The sequence below is a fragment of the Bos indicus genome, chromosome 21 (genome assembly GCF_029378745.1).
Source record: "Bos indicus isolate NIAB-ARS_2022 breed Sahiwal x Tharparkar chromosome 21, NIAB-ARS_B.indTharparkar_mat_pri_1.0, whole genome shotgun sequence".
In the NCBI taxonomy this organism is placed as follows: domain Eukaryota; kingdom Metazoa; phylum Chordata; class Mammalia; order Artiodactyla; family Bovidae; genus Bos; species Bos indicus.
The window spans coordinates 48,647,655-48,660,806 of NC_091780.1; positions in this window are offsets into that span (position 1 = coordinate 48,647,655).

The following is a 13,152-nucleotide window of genomic DNA, read 5'->3' on the forward strand; positions in this document are numbered from 1 at the left end:
TATTCGAAGGTATACACACACACATACACACACACACACACACACACAAATAAAAGTATATATATGTTTGGAATCCTATCTTGTCACTCCGGGATGGTAGGCAATCAAAAGAAGAAACCTGTAAACATGCTGAAAACAGCAATCAGAGAGGTCTGAAGATGCTGGCTTCTCTATATAGTTTTCTGATTTCAGCTGCTTATGATTGCATGTGCTCAGTTGTTCAGTCTTGTCCGACTCTTTGCGACCTCATGGACTGTAGCCCACCAGACTCCACTGTCCATGGGATCGTACAGGCAAGAATCCTGGAGTGGGTTACCATTTCCTCTTCCAGGGGATCTTCCTGACCCAGGGATCAAACCCACATCTCTTGCATCCCCTGCATTGGCAGGCAGATTCTTTATCACTGCTGTATCCTTCTTATAAGAAAAGGAGAGAAGACCACATGAAGACAGAGGCAGAGGACTTCCCTGATAGTACAGTGGATAAGACTCTGCCTGCGATCCCTGATACTATGATTGCATAGTATAGATTAAGTCAATGCTTACAACGCGGGTTAGCCATCAGAAAGGACCATAAAAAAAGTCAAGAAAACAACATATATGGATGCATATCCTAACTATGGCAAATTTCTATTCTAAGAACCAATTAATGCAAAGTCAGTGAGTCCTCTACTATTTTAATGAGTTCGGTTCATATCCATCCGAACTTCAATTGCACAGTGATAGTAGTGATTAATTGTTATAGTTATCATAGTGTGAATACATAATAAACTGGAACTCACTGGAGATGTCATCTGCTACAGAGCAAAATTCAGTAGAACATAGATTGATTGATTGATTGATTTCAGACTCCTTTAAATTACAGGCATTCATCACAGCAAACTAATTTGTCCCAAGTGACTGAGAGATGCAAACTTCTCATTATTCAAGAATTAATACATAAAATATTATATTGTTTATGTATATATACTATATATATAGTATAAAATATTATTCTGTATATGTAAACACAATGTATGATTAAAATAATTAAGCATAATAAAATCTAATCCTTACAAATCTCATGTAATATAATTGAGTCTTCATTTGCTATTTCCTGAAATGTTTGAATTGCTTTAAGGTTATTCTTTCAAACACCAATTACCAATTATCTATATGTAACACAGTATCAAAAAGTTCTGCACTAGTTTTGTGAATATCATATAATTGGGTCTTTTCTGTATTGTGGGCCACCCAGTCCCACAGCCTAACCTTAAGAATGTTTCTGTTACTCAGTCCTATTTTATGACAATGAAATTTTTGATTCTCCTGAAATTTCACAAGTTCATTTACCAGCTGTCTCAGTTTTGGAACAGCTTTTTCCTCTTGATAGAACAGCTCATATCGAGTAATTTCACCCCCTAAAAAAGGACGACACAGAAAAACAACATTGAGAGATACATTAAAATGTAATCTTTAGACTGTAAAATAACCAGGAATACAATTTCCACCCAATTAAGTAGCAGAGAATACATTCTAATGACTGCATTTCCAGAAGCTACCAGCAATCCTTGGTAAACAAAATGCATGCTAATTCACCAGGTAACTGAGAACACCAGGATAATAAAGTTCCTTTTAAGTGCGCTGAATATAAAAACAAATAAACAAAAACAATAAAAGTGTGCAGCAATCAAACAAAGCCTGTTGTTTTTTGTAATGAACCATGTAATTACCAAAAAGGCTAATGTTAGTGAAGATAAAACAGAAACCTTCTAACTAAAACCTTCCTAGAGCTGAAATCTGGTTAAGTTTTGTTAAAACGATAAAGCAATGGAGAACAAGCAGTGGTACAAAAGAACAAAATTTTCCACCTCCTGGGAGGAAAATTACAGAATGTGCTAACAGTGGGTGAGGAGATAGTTTACTTGGGTGGAATAAAAAAGTAATAAACAACAGTAATCAAGTCAACCAGCCAGCATCCCAATTGTTGAATCCAACTGCATCTAGTCTAATTAAAGGAGCAATGACAGTGGGAAAGTGTTTTGAAACATGCTTTTATATATAAGAGGCAAACCTGAGGCATTTACGTTCACACTGACGGACATTCTTCTATCAAAATGTTCTCATTTAATAGCTTCATCCCATGAAATAACTAAATGAGCAGCAGGCAAGCTATTCATCTGGCCACCTAGGTGCTTATTTCAACATTTATTAAGAAATAATGTCAGTAATATGTTTAACAAAGTGGTCTTGCTTGAGCTAGATGCTTGTCAGTGATGGTAACAGTGTATGAGTTGAATGTATCATAAAAAACCTTCTTAAATAAACAGTTCTTTCAAGAAGTGCATTTATCATTAGATCAGCAATCTGTTGCTCTTTTGAGTATTACTTTTGTGTATTATATAATTTAGAATATTAGATGTCTTCATGTAGACTTTGCAAAGTGAATGGGTACATTAGAACAGATCCACCAAAGATAAGATGTGAAGGAAAATGATCATCACTGTTATTGAGTTAATAGCAGTGACTATAATAATCTGAAAAAGAGCACCCTGGAAACTCAAATCCCAATCCTTTCACTTATCTCCTTTCTTAAAGTGACAGGGTTTTCATGAAGAGGGTAGGATATGAGGTCAGGTTGGTCTTCATCATTTAGAGATCAAGAAGAGATGTAGGGGGCTGGAGGAGAGGGAGAGAATGGTGATTAGAAGCGGGGCACTGTAGATCCTCTGAGGTTTTTACCAGTAAAAAATTCTGAGGCTTCTGTGTACAAGAAGATTGAGAAATGGAGGGAGAGGGTTTTAAACATTCTAGTGTAAGTTTTCAATTGAATCTTTCTTGATTTCCAGTAAGAAATAAAATGGTTTGAAAATTATTTTGATTATTGAACTAAGTCTTTTTGAACACAATTCCATCCAGAACTGAGATGCCTCAGGATCCATTAGGATTGCCTTGCCATGTCTCTGTCATTTGGAACCTATGATGTAGAGCTACTTCCAAAAATAATAAAAAGTCTATATACTCTTTGACTTGTCCAATGAAACTATGTATATAAAAATGGTAGCATTTAAAAATCATGACATCCCCATGCAAACAATAGCAAGAAAGAAGTTTCAAATATTACTCTGTCTTTTAAGGAACATTCAATGATATGATTGAGTGAAGAATAAATGGGATTATTTTTTTTCTGGTTGTAGTTCTAATAGTCTTACAGGAAGTATTAGTAATAAGGCATATAATTCTTTGAGCCTCTCAAAGCTACATTTAATCAAATATACAAGAACATCTTCCAGATTAAGAGAAATGTGTGTTCAGGTTTATTTTTGCCATTGTTTAAGAATGGCCATAAGGGGTTGCTTCATGTTATTATCTTTATTTAAATTTATCTTGAAACTAAATTAAAATCTATCTTAGAGACACACAGAGATCTTTTACATTTTGTACTTTCTGGATGAAACCATGGCAATCTATTTTTTCACCTTCCTATGGAAATGATCATGAGCTTCAATTTCCTCTTATCAGACTTCTAATTTTCAAGTCCTTTGAAGATTCAAAGTAAAGTCCTTAGATATTTGAGATATAGCTTTTGAAGATTTTGTATCTTCTCAAAGGGACCATGACAATCCAGTTATCTTACAAAATGAATCATGTGAATGAATCTGTCACTGTTAAAGTACTATCTCCTTCAAGGAGATAGTACTTTAAAAGGAGAATTGATGCCTTATGTTAAAAATCACCAGTATTTATTCAGTAATATTTCTATTAAAAGAAGTTTAAATATTTGGATACAGGAAGAGAAAGAAAGCTGAAATGACTTCTGACACCAATTACCCAGAGTTGGGCAAAACTTGTCAGGTTAAGGGCACAAGACTGCCATGCCTTCAGATATCAATCACAAGTTTAGGAGTCCCCAGGATACCCCCAATTCTTACCAGCTGGCTAAAGATGTATGGGTTTCCACTACCCCCTCAGTTTCAATAATTCACTAAAATGACTTACAGAACTCAGAAAAGTGCTATAGTAAAGATTATAGTTTTATTATCGCAAGGATATAAGTCGGAATCAGTTAAAGAGGAAGTTTGCATTGGGTGAGGTCTGGGAGGGTTCCAAACATGAAGTAATTACATTTTCCTCTCCCCCACGGGATGATCAGGACACATTAGCCTCCTCATGGATGTGTGACGGTACAATGTATTGCCAACCAAGGACACTCACCTGAGTTTTAGTGTCCGTAGTTTTTATCAGGGTTCCCATCATGTAGACATGACTGATTGTATCATTAGCTCCAAGGTTGAACTCAATCTCTAACAGCCTTTCCCTGCCTGGAGATTGGGCTGGCAATCTCAAAGCTCAAAGTTCCAACCCTCCAATCACATGAGTGGTTTTTCTGGCATGACTGGCCCCATCCTGAATCATCTGGTTAACATAAACTATCTTCAAACCCATTGTAATGAACAAAGAAACTCCTATTACTCAGGAAATCCCAAGGGTTTAGAGGTCACCTTCTAGGAACCAAGGGAGAAGACCAGTCAAATTCTTTAGTACACAAAGCCTATGAAATCTTATATCTTACTAAATTTTTTTACAATCAGTTTTGAACATTTTGAGGGAAGTAGAAACATTTAGGGGAAGTAGTCTTAAATCAGACCCGTAATTGGCCCTTGCCTATTGGCTTATATTCAAGTTAGACAAGAAACAGCTAACAGTTTCCAAAAATAAATGCAAAACTTCCTATTAAATTCATACTATAAAATTATTACTTTCTAGGAATTTTATTTCAAATAATGATGAATATGTTATATATTCCCAAAGGGAATAATTATACTAATAATTGGGTGGTACATCAGAGGAATGATAAGAACCAGGTTTCGTAGTTACTTCTAGATATGGATTCTAAATCCATATATTGAACTCAGATCTGCCATTTATTTCTGAAATGGGAAATACATTAAGCATTTTTTAAATTACAAAATAAGATAATGTATTCCTTGAATATATTAAGTATACAGTAAATGGAGGGCTTTTCAGGTGGTACTAGTGGTAAAGAATCTGCCTGCCAATGCAGAAGACATAAGAGACTCAGGTTAGATCCCTGGGTCGGGAAGATCCCTTGGAGGAGGGCATGTCAACCCACTCCAGTATTCTTGCCTGGAGAATCCCATGGACAGAGGAGCCTGGCGGGCTACTGTCCACAGGGCAGCAAAGAGCAAGACATAACTGAATTGACTTAGCATGCACACACAGTAAGTGGATTCTCTTATTATTGTCACCGTTTATATATATGAGGTAAAATATATGAGGGTTTTCTAGTCTATTTATGAGTGACAACAATAACAAAGTTCTCTGGAAAAAGAGAACTAACTATTTTATTGACCCACAACACTTTTATTGACATTCAAGTATAAATCATAAAAGCCCATTGGAACTTCTGACATGTGCCAGAATGTGTGAAAATAATAAAACCCACAGACTGAGTTGTTTAAGTTCCTTAAATTTCTTACAACTCTCCTTTTGTCCACTACTTAATCTTTCCTAGTATTTCAAAACAGTGGCAATTCAGCAATTAACACAATAAATAATAGTCCCTCCTCTCAAGAACTTACATTATAGTGTGGACAGTTGACAAGGCAAAAATGAAATGAATAGAGTTTTAGGAGATAAATCTATGAAAAAATAATCTAGAAAGATGAAGATAAAGACAGTTGGCTGAGGGGTGCAAATTTAAATAGAGTTCCTAGGGAAACTGCAACCTGAGAGTTGTGAGAAAGAGAACATTCTAGGCAGAAGAAACAGCAAGTGTAGTGGCTCTGAGGCAGAAGTCGACCAGCTTTGTTCAAAAAGCAGCTAATGTGGTCGGTGCTGCCCAAGAGGAGCAAGCAAGGGGAAAGAAGGAAGAAATGAAGTCAGCTAGGTAATGCAGGGGTAAGGGGGCATGCAGACTACATAGAGCCTGCTGCTGCTGCTGCTGCTAAATCGCTTCAGTCGTGTCCGACTCTATGCGACCCCATAGACGGCAGCCCACCAGACTCCCCCATCCCTGGGATTCTCCAGGCAAGAGTTCTGGAGTGGGTTGCCATTTCCTTCTCCAACATAGAGCCTAGTAGGGCATTGTAAGTTTGGTTCTTATCTTGGAGAGCCACTGAAGAGTTTTGAGCAGAGGAGTGAAATGTTTTAAAAGGATTCTGTCTGCTGTATCCAGAACAAAACAAAAGGAAGAAAGTGGAGAAATAAGAAAACTGTTTAGGATGTTGTTAAACAGGATAAACTGTTATAAAACAGGATAAACTGTTTATCAACTGTTTAGGATGTTGATAATAAGCCAGGAGAGAGATGAGAGTGGTTTGGACCATGGTGGTATTGGCAGGGGAGGTGGTGTGAAAAGTTTAGTTTCTGGATATATCTTGAAAGTAAAATCAGCAGGGTTTGATGGCACATTGTGAAGCTTGCAAGAAAAAGAATAACCAAGGATGACACCAAGATATTCAGCCTTGGGAACTGGAAGCATGGAGTTGCCATTAACTGAGATGGAAAGACAGAGAGAAACAGACTTTGCGGGGAGGGAAGGAAAGAAAAAGCCAGGATTCTAATCAACGTTTGTCCATTCCAAAGCTTGTACTTTTAATTACAACAAGTCAATATACCAGCTTTAAATTATTGGATATTTGTAATGTTGAGAAGGCTATGGTTTATATATTTTGCTTTACTAAATCCTTTCAAGAAGCCTATATGATGAAAGTAACAATAAGGCACACACATAATGCTTACTATGTGTCCTTAGCAGGTTTATGCCCCACACACATACATACACACGCACACTCATACTATCTTCACAGTGATCATAGGGGTAGATAACCCCCAATTCTGTTATTTTATCACCAGGGAGAGATGTAGAAGTGAAGACAGAGGGCTGAAGGGCTTTTCACCTCCTAGAGATAACACTAATCTTTGTTCCTCACATAGTTCTTTTAACGGATTATAGAGAATATACCTTTCAACTTTTGGTAGGACGGGGACCAGGAGTAACAACAGAATCAGTGGCGGTGGCCCACTATTTCTAGGGACCCTGCTTACAGACTCTAAAGTAATCTACGTGTGTGTGTGTGCATGTTTTGTTTTACTGTATTAGTTTTCTAGGACTGCATGACAGACTAGGTAACTTAAACAACACATTTATTTTCTCACAGTTCTAGAGGCTAGAACTCCCAGATCAGTTAGCATGGCCTCTGAGGCGTCTCTGGTTCGCTTGTGGATGGCCACCGGAAGGCCCTAGGTCTTCAATGGTCAGCTATCTATCCTGTGTCTGTGTCCTAATCACCTCCTCTTATAAGGACACTGGGCATTGGGTCCCAGTGACCTCACTTGAACTTAATTTCTTCTTTAAAGACCCTCTCTCCAAATACAATCACATTCTGAGATTCTGGGGGTTAGGAAGGAAACATTGGGGGCTGGGGGAATACAATTCAGCTCAGAACCATTATCTCACATTGCTATTTAAAATCCTCTTGATGCGTAGTTGGCAAATCTCTCTCCCACTGAGCCTTAGACAGATTCTAAACATCTGTCAATGGAGTGAGGGATACAGGGGGAATAGTGCAATGGCACCTGGCTCTCTTGTACTTTAATGGCCCGTTTTCCTGCACCTGCACTCCAAGTCTCAGACATGAGAAGAGAGACAGCAGCTGGTGACAGCACCTGGCTCACTCTTGGGTACTGCAATAGGGTGCACGGTGAGGAAAGGTTAGTCAGGGGATAATCGATTAGTCGGTTCTGTCAGTAATTCAGGAAAACTTGTACCACCCACCCTCGGCTACACGAGGGAAGAGAAAAATAAATGCCTCTGAAACCTGAATTTTGAAACTAAGTTGACAGACACATATCAACGCTGAACTTTCATGTGTTGAAGTCAGTTTCATAAGATATTTTTAAAAGTTGAAATGACCACTTCAATTTTGTCAAAAAAGAAAACATACTGAGAATTATTCAGAATGTCTATTGATGGAAAGACACTGGAGATTTTTATTAAAAGTCTACATGCAAATGTATTCCCTCAAAATTGCATTCTCTCTTCTGAAGTACAGCTGACTAAACTCACTTAGAAATAATCTTGATTCTTTTCCTAAGTGAAATCAGTGTACTTTTAGCTAAAGGGAAAACAGGCCTTGTCTATTTTCCAGGAATTCTATAAAAACAATAGATTTACAAAAGTTCACTAAAGCAATAATGTAAAACAGACTTGCAAGCTGCTTTTAGAAATGCTTTAATATTCAATAGTTACTGTGACTATAACCCTGGAGATGAACCCACGGGGTCAACCATACAATACACTGGAAGAACTGACTAATGGAGGGAGATGTGTTTGCCACATACTTGAAAGGAGGACCGGAAGGCAGAAGCATCAACAAATTGTAAGGTCCTTAAGATCCACTCTGAACAAAAGGCCTTAAGAAGAGACCTTGTAACCCACAGAACCCTAGCATCCAATTCTGTATTCACAACCTATGGTTGCGTGGGTTAAATCAGTGGCCCCCCACCTGTTTTGGCACCAAGGACTGGTTTCATGAAAGACGGTTTTTCCACAGGTGGGGGTGGGGGCGGGGTGGTTTCAGGGTGATTCACGCACAGTACATTTATTGTATGTTTAATTTCTATTATGATTACATCAGCTCCACCTCGGATCACCAGGCGTTTGATCCTGGAGGTTGGGGGCTCTTGGGTGAAACCCATTTCTCTTTACAAAGCTTTCGGCTGATTCTTACTGGGGACTTGGTCCTCAGTGACCCACCTTTTCCAGGACTCCAAAGAAGGTCTTAAAGATCAGGTCTCTTCTAACTCCTACCTCATTTCACAGGCCTAGAAGAAAAGCAGACCCTTAGTTTAGAATGCAAATCAAAATGAAGGTATTCTGGGAAGAGTTAGAACCTTCTGAAGTTTTTGGTAATGGAATTAAATGCTTTGGTTTGAACTGAAAATGGCAAGTTTCAAGGTCTAGGACTTATTAGACTGTCTACTCCAAGATAAGAACAGTAATTACTTATATTTTTACAATCCTTTATAACTTATGAAGCTTTTTATTTTCATTATTTCATTTAATGAAATTTTTACAAGAGAAAAAAACCCAAGCTTTATCTTCCAAAGGTCTTTGTTCATGTATCTGAACTTTGGTTTCCTCATCACTGCTGGAGACAATCACATGAACTCTACTCACCCGAAGGGATAGTTACGAATGTCAAAGGGCACTGTATTACATGAAAACAACTCCAATTCCATTGTTCAGCTTTATTTTTATAACAGATTCTATTAAAATATAACCTGCAAATTAATCATGTATCATCTTTTGTTGGTCATTGATGACAAGAATGGCTCCATTGTCCTGAAACTGGAGCTGCCAAAATCTTCAAAAACAAGATTTAATTATTATAGTGAGTTGAGAGAATTGAGATCTTACAGTCATTATACCTGTGAAGATTGAAAATTTAATTTAGTTAATGACCATCCTGAATATATCTAGCCACTTAGTAAAGGATAAAGATTTAAACATTGCCAACAAGAAAGGTAGTTATTTCTTCCTTTAGAGGTATAAAAACCAATTTCCATTGATTGACCACCTACTTAGAGCCAAACACTGTTCTCAACGCTTTGTATATCCCATGTTTTCATCCTTACATGATGAAGTGTGTACTGTTATTGTGTGTGTGCGTGTGTGTGTGAGATGAAGGAGACGCTGAGAGAGATTAAGCAGCTTGCAATTTACCAAAGATTGACTCAACTAGGAAGTAATGGTGCTGAGATTTGAGCCCAGATCTGTTCAGCTCTAAACCCTCTTGCTCTTCCTAATCAAGATGTTACCACATAACAATATTGACATTCAGTCACCATGTGTTCTTATATCTGAATGCAAGGAGATTTGGTAGGGCTCAAAGGATGATGCTTCTAGACACGTCAGAGCCAGTATGAACATCCCTGTAAAAACCTGCAAGTATATTTGACCTTGTCTCAGCTTCCCTTCTCATGTTACCAAGGGCTCCCTCATACTAATGCAACAAGAAGGGGATATAGGAGATTTTTCACCAAAACACTTCTTAGAGAGGTCATTGTTTGTGTTAAAAAAAAAAAAATAGCTTGAGGAGTCAGTAGAGAAGGAAGCACCAAGGGTGGGGAACTGTAGCAAATAAGGATTGCTAATATGCTATGCATAAGACAAAGGAAATTTTGTTGCTCTTAAGTAGGAGAATGAAAAACTGAAATAAAGAAATAAACTTAGAGAGTTGGCAAGCTTGGATCTGGAGCAACGAAAGAGCCAGAGAGTGGAGCTCTTAATATAGGGAAGCCAAAATGAGTCTTGAGAGAAAACAAATACATGTTGAAAGTGAAAGTGTTAGTCGCTAAGTCATGTCCGACTCTCTGTGATCCCATGGACTGTGGCCCCCAGGCTCCTTTATCCATGGAATTCTCCAGGTAAGAACGCTGGAGTGGGGTGCCATTCCCTTCTCCAGGGGATCTTCCCGACCCAGGGACTGAACCTGGGTCCCCCGCATTGCAGGCAGATTCTTTACTGTCTGAGCCACCAGGGAAGCCCAAGGGGTTGTCCAATTCCTTGGCTGAGGAATATAATATAAACACAATATTCTTCTTACTTTGGGAAAGTGTACTCTAAAACTTAATAAGATTTGGGGGAGATGCTCTGGTCCAAATTTTTGTGCCCCCACCTCCCAGTTTGAAATTTTAATGCCTAACGTGATAGTTTTTAGGAAGTGGGGGCTTTGGAAAGTGTTTACTTAGGTCCTGAGGGTGAAGCCCTCATGAATGGGATCCATGAGGATCCCTAGCCCTCTCCAACCACGTGAGGACAGCAAGAAGAAGCTGGTTATGAACCAGGACTAGGGCCCACACCAGAACAAGACTGTGCTGGCACCTTGGACTTGTCAGCTTCTAGAGCTGTGAGAGATACACTGCGGCTGTTTATAAGCTACCCAAATATTACAGCAGCTCAGACAGACTGCTATAGGTTTATAGATGAGTTTGGAGGAGACTGGAAGTGCTGAATTCTCAGTTAGGGTCAACATAGGATAAACAGCATATGTGCACAGAGAGGCTGGAGGATGAGGGACAGCAACGTCTGTATTATGTAGTCCTCTGACTGTGGCATCCTTCCCCACCACCGCCATTTCTACCCTCCCTCAGAGTGAACTGCCTTGAGAAATATTGTTGCCTCTTTCCCATCAAACTTGATTATGAGTACACTTGAACTAGGCAAACATTCTGATATAATAAATAAAAGTAATTCTGAGAATTTTAGCATTGCAGGAAACCTCAGAGCTAATATAATTCTGTTCCTTGGAGCTTAATTCCCCCTTTGGTGGGGTATTCTTGAAGTATTTGGTGCTTAGCAAGCATTCAACAAGGGTTTGTTAATGTGCTAGATGGTACCACTACTCACCAATATCTACTTCCTCTCTTCATCCTGGGGGAAGCCTATATCATCTTCCTCATTAAACTCGGACTAGTCCTTGGACTTGCCTTGGGCAATGAGTGAGATGAAATGACATTTTTCAGTTGGAGGAGAATCACCCTAACAAGCCAGAGCCCATGGGTTTCCATATAGCTCAGATGACAAGGTGAATGTGCTCTAGGTTTTAAAAGAGGGACATGAAATGCTTACTGATGGTCCAAGGTTAGAGAGGGCAGCGTTATAGAGTCCAGGGAGGAAATTACTAAATGTAAAATAAGCTAACTTATTCCAGTTTTTCTCATTGGCTAGAGAGAGTTTTAAAGAAGAACCAGAGGGAGAAGGAGAAAAGAGGAAAATTCTATGCCTTCAGTATGGAAAAATTTAGGAAAATGGGGTTCCTGGACAGAAAAACCAGGAACCAAGTTACCTGAGTATCTCCAGATCATCAGAAGGAACTCAGAAAGCATCACTCAGTCCTCACTCTTTCCAGCCACATAAGAACACCCTCTACAAAAAACACATTTAAGTAGTATCTCCCATGGACAGAGGAGCCTGGCAGGCTACAATCCATGGGGTTACAAAGAGTCGCACATGACTGAGCATGCACACACAAAATGTTATTTAGAACTAAGCACTGATAGGTAGAATAGACTTTTCATTTTTAAACTGTGAAATAAAAATGGCAATTTTTACTTTCGTCTTTGAAGTCAAACAAAAGCCACAAGAAGTAAAGTGACAATTTCTTCCCTGGAAGTTGGAGAGGTCACTAATTCCAAATCACACTATATGAGGGAGGTCAGATAGGGTTGTCAGAAGATGCTGAAAGATGACCACACTGTAGGTCTGAGAAAAATATGGCCAAGCACAGCTTCCCACAGGAATCTAAGACAACAGTGTAACGAGGATGTGTGTGTGCACAGGCAGCAGGGGTTACCGGACTTAGTTTACCAGGAAAGACCTAGAAGTGAGGTGAGATGTAGGAAGTGAGGAATAATGCAGACCATATTTATAAGAAACTGTCGCTGAGGTCAGGTGAAAAGGAAGCATTCTTCATTGTTAGCAGTCCCACGGGTCATATTTTAGCTACCTCAAGTAAAGACTAAAAGAACCCACCCACACACCAAACACTGTGTCACAGTTACCTTCCCCATACTCCTGATAATACTCCTGAAGATAACTTCTCTGGGAAGAAACATCTCATGCAAAAAAGAATAGAATCTATATCAATACCCTGTGATGAAAGAAAATGAGTGAAGAAAATTTAAAAATGACCAAAGAAGAACACTTACTAGAATAATGTTGCCACAGGTTAGACGGGCAACCAAGCATGTGGTCAAGAAACAGAAAATCTAAATACAGCAATTGCTTCTATAAATTAAGGACACAGGCAGAGTTCATCTGCACTATGGAAGGATAAGACAAGACAACAGAAGGAGTGAAAATACACTTAGCTAAAGATTCTTGAGAGTTATATGAAATAAAATCTGCAACACCTCTGAGAAACAAAAAGATTTTCACAAACAGAAAACATACTATTGATTCGAGTAGGAAGATTCAACATTGTTGTTGTTCAGTCACTCAGACATGTCTGACTCTTTGCAATCCCATGGACTCAAACTCATGCTCACAGAATCAGTGATGTCATTCAACCATCTCATCCCCTGCCGTTCCCTTCTCCTCCTGCCTTCAATCTTTCCCAGAATCATGGTCTTTTCTAATGAGTCA